Raw genomic sequence first — 6,911 nt, 5'->3', positions numbered from 1 at the left:
ATACACACATATATGTATACACACACACACACACACACACGAATATTATTCAGTCATAAAAAAGGATATCCTGACATTTGTGACAACATGGATGAATCTTGAAGACCTTATACTAAGCAAAATAAGCCAGATAGAGGAGGACAAAAAAACACTACATGAGGAACTTATATGAGGAATCTAAAATAGTCAAACTCATGGAAGCAGAGAGTAGAATGGTGGTTGCCAGGGCCTGGGAGAGGGAAAAATGGGGAGGTATTAGTCAAAGAGTACAAAGTTTGCTATACAAGATGAGTAAGTCCCATGCAACTTCTTCTGTGTACAGCATAGTGCCTGTAATTAACAATATTGTACTGTACACTTAAAAATTTGCTAGAGGGTAGAACTTATGTTTTCTTATCACACACAAAAATAATTACAAATCAAGAGGGCAGGAGAAAACTTTTAGAGGTGTTGGATATGTTTATGGCATAGACTGTGATGACGATTGCATGGATCAAGTTGTATACATCAAATGTCCAAGTTTTTGCATATCACACTTCAATAAGTGATTGTAAGAAAAAGACATGGAATGCTGTGATTTTGACACAAATCCTTTTAAGTTGTTCTGTCTCTTTCCTAAAGATCATGCATGCCTTCCAGGGCTGTCTTTGCAGTTCTCCTTGACTAATAGTTTAGATAACAGGATATAGCTTGTCTCACCCAATTTGATTTTGTGTCATTTGGTTATTTTTGCTTGTTCAATTTGCTTGTTCATTTACAGCCTTTGTCTTGCATTATATTCCAGAATTCATCAAAAAACACATTGATAACTGAAAAATTGTTCATGAAGCACAAGTGAGATGAAAAAAGGATAAAAGAAACACATGAATTCAGAATGTAAATGTAAATAGAGCTACCACATGAATACAAAGGATAAATCTGCATGTGATTAAAGAAGAGCATCTGTGCCTATGATGATGTTACAGAAGGAGCTAGAAAAGAAAAATGTGATAGGGAATATAGCAATAAATATCTGAAAGGCAGGTTTAATTAGATCGTTGACTAATTTCTTCCACATATTTTGTTATAAAGTTTTGTCAAATAGTGGCATAATTCCATCGTAAGGTTAGATATTTTCAAACAAAGAATAGGGATCCTTCTGGTAAATCAATGAAATTTCCTCAGAACCAGTATTAAATTATGCTGTATAGAATTAAATTGATGCATTTTGTTGCTGAACATAGGGAGATGAGACAAAAACTCCAACAGGGAAGAGCTAAATCGGACTCCACACTGGATCTCTTTCTTTGACTTTAACATTTGCTTTTCATTGCTTTGGTTATTTTAATCATACATAATGGCCTGCCTCAGGGGACCCTGCCCCTCTGCTGCTCAGCTCACAGGGAGACAATCTGATCCCGCCCACCTGTGGATGGCTGCAAGAAAGAAGAAACTAACACATCCCCTCACCGAAGCTGGCCATTCCAGGGGATATTTGCAAAACTTATGGCCTTTTTACTTTACTTCCTCATCTCCTCCCCATCTCTGTGCCATAAAAGAAACTAGCATCCAGACCCCGATAAGATGGTTTCTCAGAGACACTAGTCTGCCATCTTCTCTGCCGGCTTTCCGAATAAAGTCATATTCCCTGCATCAACACCTTGTCTTCGATTCATTGGCCTGTCGTGAGGCAAGCAGAGCGAGCTTGGACTCGTAACAAAACTACAGAGGCATAATGAGGTTTATAAAAATGCAGCAAAAATGAAATGAAACAAAATAAAATAAAAATAACACATGGGCCTCATATTGCAATATCATTTCCAAAATATAATTCTGGAGAAGATGAAATTGGTGAAAGCATTTTCTTAAATGTCTCTGTAAGATGTTTCACAATACTATTGACATACAATGTGGAAAAACAACTACTCACAAATGATACCAGCCATTTCTGTCACGAAGTTAAACATGAACGCATGATACAGAGAAGAGACTTCAGGATAAGTATGATAGAGCATGAACCATGAGGCTAGAAAGGAAGAGAGTGTTTATGTGAATAAGGGAGGTTGCAATTGAAATCTTATTCACAGGAGAATGTTGGCAATTAGTTTTCTCTATTTGGTGTTAATGAAATGGTGAAATTGAGAATACTGAGTTACATATTTTCATCTGCTCTTTGAAGATATAGGTTACAAACTCCAAATACTTAATGGACATAACTGTTATTTATCAGTATGTCATTCATTCACAAATGAGGTTATAAATGTTGATATCTAGCCTACACACTACTTGCTAAGTCAATAAACATATTTAAAGCTGTGCCTGACTAGAGGAACAGATGAATCTTTCTTTGCACAAAGATACCATCAGGTAAAACCAGGTACAATAGACCCTTGAGCAACAGTGACCCTCTGCACAATGGAAAAACTGCATGTTACTTTACAGTCAGCCCTTTATATCTATGGTCCCACATCTGCAGATTCAATCAACTGTGGATCCTGCAGTACTGCAGTATGTATTCATTGAAAAAAATCTGCATATAAATGGACGCATCAGTTCAACCTTGTGTTGTTCAAGGGTCAACTGTAAATACAGGATTATGTCAATTCTGAGAGGACTGAGGCACATTTAAAAAAAATTATATAAGGGTTTTGTACAGGTTAATAAAGTTCTGGTAACAGAATCTGAAGAAACTTTGAATAACACTGAAAATTATTCTTATCTTTGCCACTCTATCCCTATTTTATCTATCCCGCTCTATTTTACCTTCTGCTATCGAGCCTGTCATCACAGCTTAGCATCTGATGGAATCTGGATAGTAGATTTCCATGAGAAACCTCCACAGAATGCTTCACTTCATGTTTCATTTGAATATCCAGAACTATCTTCCAGAACCACCAATTCTGTTAACCCATAATTGTAAGAGAGTATTTTCTCATGTTTAGTAGAAATAGAGTATGGAAACATAAACATTGAATGTGTAGAGTGATCTACAAGCTCAATGTGTCCACCACCTAGGTAAATAAATATGTTCTGTTTTGTTTTTGTTTTTTTTGTTTTGTTTTGTTTTTTTGTGTGGTACGCGGGCCTCTCACTGTTGTGGCCTCTCCTGTTGGGGAGCACAAGCTCCAGACGCACAGGTTCAGCAGCCATGGCTCACAGGCCCAGCCGCTCCGCGGCATGTGGGATCTTCCTGGACCGGGGCACAAACCCGTGTCCCCTGCACTGGCAGGCGGATTCTCAACCACTGCGCCACCAGGGAAGCCCAATATGTTCTGTTTTGAGACTCTAACAATATCATTCCTCCCACTGATATGAAGCCATTATTATTATTATCACTATTTTTATAATAATGCTTTTCCCTAATAATTAAAATTATATTGAATCTTATTTTAATTACCAAAATTGACAATCTTTGTGGTTGTTGAATGCATATTAAGTGACCTATGGTTATACAATTTGGTAACCACACAGAATGCACAACAATTGAAAAGTGGAGTGTGCTTGACTCAAGGCATGGCTTTCAGTGTCTTATTCACTCCACTCTCAAGTCACAAATGATCATAAGAGATGAGGGCATGGATCATTTCAACTCAGGAATGCCTGCAAGTCTGACATCCTTTCAGTTTTTATTTTTACATAGTCAAGCAACACCCTTGGGGTAATGAGTAATTATCCATTACTCAATAAACAATCTTGAAAATGAGGTATGGTTGCTTGGCCCAGTACACAATCCTCAACTGGGTTCTCAACTTAGATCTGGCATACTCCTATTAAGTTCCTGGAGTTAAAGGTGTAAAGAGATTCCAACTAAATGCCAAGCTCTCAGGTATTCCCAAGTCTAAAAGAAAGGTCACAAACTGGCAATTAATCATTTCTTTCTGGCCAGAATAAGACTATTCAAGATAACACTGTAAAATCAAGCCAACTACTTAAATAGTCTAAGTAAAGGTAGAGATTTTTTTGACAATGCAAAGATTGAAATCATCATCTTTTTTCTTTGTGTAGGGGAGGAAAACTTTTCTCTTCTTTCCTCTAGGCTCTTTGCCTGGCCTGATAGTTGAATTGACATACAATACATTAAAAGGAGAAAAACAAATTAAATTTCGTATGTACGGGAGCACCCAAAATATAAAGTTGCCTGACAGTCAGGCACTTGAGGCTTATATGCCACCCCGAGCTAAGGAGAAGAGGGCAGGCAAGGATCTGGAACTTCAAAGGGAGGAAAGCAATCCACAGGAAGATGGGAACAGCAAATGTTTGCCCTGTCATGAGGATAAATCTTTCTAAAGTAAAAAGTTACATCTGGTAATAGCTCTCTTTCTGGTATAAGCTCCTTTTCTAAAGTCTACTTAGGCAGTTAAGGGAGAGGTAAAAAGCTCTTCCTAAGTCTGTTGGGCCTTGACTGCCTTCAGCTCAAAATAATCCACATGCCAAAGTGGCACATTCTAGGGCAGCGTGCCCTGAACCCCATCAGTTGCCTATTCACAAAACAGATCTGAATTAACTGAACATAAACAAACCTATAATAAGCAAAGAGATTAACTCAGCATTCAAATAATTTCAAACAAAGAAAAACCCAGGACCAGATAGATGGCTTTTCTAGTCAAACATTTAAAGAAGAACTAACATCAATCCTTCTCAAATTCTCCCTAAAAATAGTGGAGTGATTACTTCTAACTCATTTTATGAGACTAGTACTACTCTGGTACAAAAGCTAGACAAAGACATAATTAAAAACAAACAAAAAAACTACAAACCAATGTCCCCTAAGAATATGATGCAAAAATCCTCAACATAATACTGGCAAACTGAATCTAGCAGCATACTCAAAGGATTATACACCATGACCAAGCAGGATTTATCCCTGGAATACAAGGGTGAGTTAACATATGAAAATAAATTTAATACACCATATTAATAAAATGAAAGAAAAAAGATCATTTCAATTGCTGCAGAAGAAACATTTGACAAAGTGCAACACCCTTTATTGATAAGAAAACACTCAATAAAATAGGAATAGGAGGCAACATCCTTAATCAGTAAAAGGCATCTCTGAAAAACCCACAGCTAACAACATATTAAATTGAGAAAGATGGAAAGTTCCCTCCCTAGTATCAGGATCAAAATAAGGATGTCCATTTTGTTATTTCTATTCAACATTGCACTGGAAGTTTTAGGCAGGTAAATGAAGTAATCAAAAGAAAGTCATTAGCAAATTGGAAAGTAAAAAGTGAAACAATTTATATATGCAAATGACACGATATCATACAGAGGAAATCCTAAAGTCTACTAAGAAACTGTCCGAGATAATAGATAAATTCAGCATAGTTGCAGTACATAAGATCAACATACAAAAATAAGTTTTATTTCTACAGTAGTTAACAATCTGAAATGAAATGAAGAAAACTATTTCATTTACAATAACACCATGGAATACTTAGGAATACATTTACAATGAATGTGCATGACTGGTACACTGAAAACTACCAAACACTGTTGAAATAAATGAAAGAACTAAATGAACAGAAAGACATCCCACATTCATCGATTAATATTGTTAAAATGGTAATACACTCCAAAACTGATCTGTAGCTTCTATGTAATCTGTACCAAAAATCCAACTGCCTTTTTGTCAGAAATGGACAAGCTGATCTTAAAATTTATCTGGAATTACCAGGGACCCCAAATAACTAAAATAATCTTTAAAAGAAGAATGCTGTTAGATGACATATACTTCTCAATTTTAAAACTTACGACAAAGCTACAATAATCAAAACAGTGTGGTATTGGCATAAGGTAAACATATAGATCAAAAGAATTGGAGTGCCCTAATAAAGCCATACATCTATGGTTGACTGATTTTCCACAAGAATGACAAGACAATTTAATGGGGAAAGAATAGTCTTTTTAATGAAATGTTGTTGAGACAACCAATATTCACATGGAAAAGAATGAAGTTGGACCCTTACTTCATACCATATACAAAAATTAACTCAAGACAGATAAAGGTAATAGCTAAAACTATAAAACTCTTAGAAAAAATAGGAGTTAACATTCAAGACAATGGATGTGACAATGGATTCTTAGATATGACACTAAAAGCACAAGTGACTAAAGAAAACCAGGTAAAAATGGATCTGCTGATTTCATCAAAATCATACATTTTTGTACATTAAGGAATACTATCAAGAGAGTGAAAAAACAATCCACGGAATGTGAGAAAATATTTGCAAATCATATATTTGATAATGATCTAGTATCCAGAATATATTAAAAATTCTTCCAATTCAACAACAAAAGCCAGTCACAGAAAGACAAATATTGCTTGGTTCCACTTATATGAGGTACGTAAAATTGTCAAATTCATAAAAGCAGAGATTAGAACCATGATTACCAGGGACGGGGGGATGAGGGGGAAATGGGGAGTTGTTTTTTCAATTTGTATGAAATTTCAGTTATGCAAGATAAATCTGTTCTCGAAATCTGCTCTATAGCATAGTGCAGTAGTCAACAGTACTGTACAGTGCACTTAAAAATTTGTTAAGAGGGTAGATTTCATGTTAAGTATTCTTATGATAAAAAAATTCGAAGGGACACAAGGAAACTTTTGGAGGTGATATATATGTCTATTACCTTGATTGTGGTGATAGTTTCACAGGTGTATGCATACATCCAAACTCATAAAATTGTATACATTACATATGTGCAGTTTTTTGTATGTTATATCTCAATTTTTAAAATGACAAAAATGCCAATTAAATTTTATTTTAAAAAAAGACAAACAAATAGAGTCACAGATGTAGAGAACAAATTTATGGTTACCAGGGGGAAAGCAGGGGGTGGGGGGAGGGACAAATTGGGAGACTGGGATTGACATACACACACTACTATATATAAAATAGATAACTAATAAGGACCTACTGTATAGCACA

The sequence above is a fragment of the Physeter macrocephalus genome, chromosome 21 (genome assembly GCF_002837175.3).
Source record: "Physeter macrocephalus isolate SW-GA chromosome 21, ASM283717v5, whole genome shotgun sequence".
In the NCBI taxonomy this organism is placed as follows: Eukaryota; Metazoa; Chordata; class Mammalia; order Artiodactyla; family Physeteridae; genus Physeter; species Physeter macrocephalus.
Note: the sequence above shows the minus strand (reverse complement) of the source record.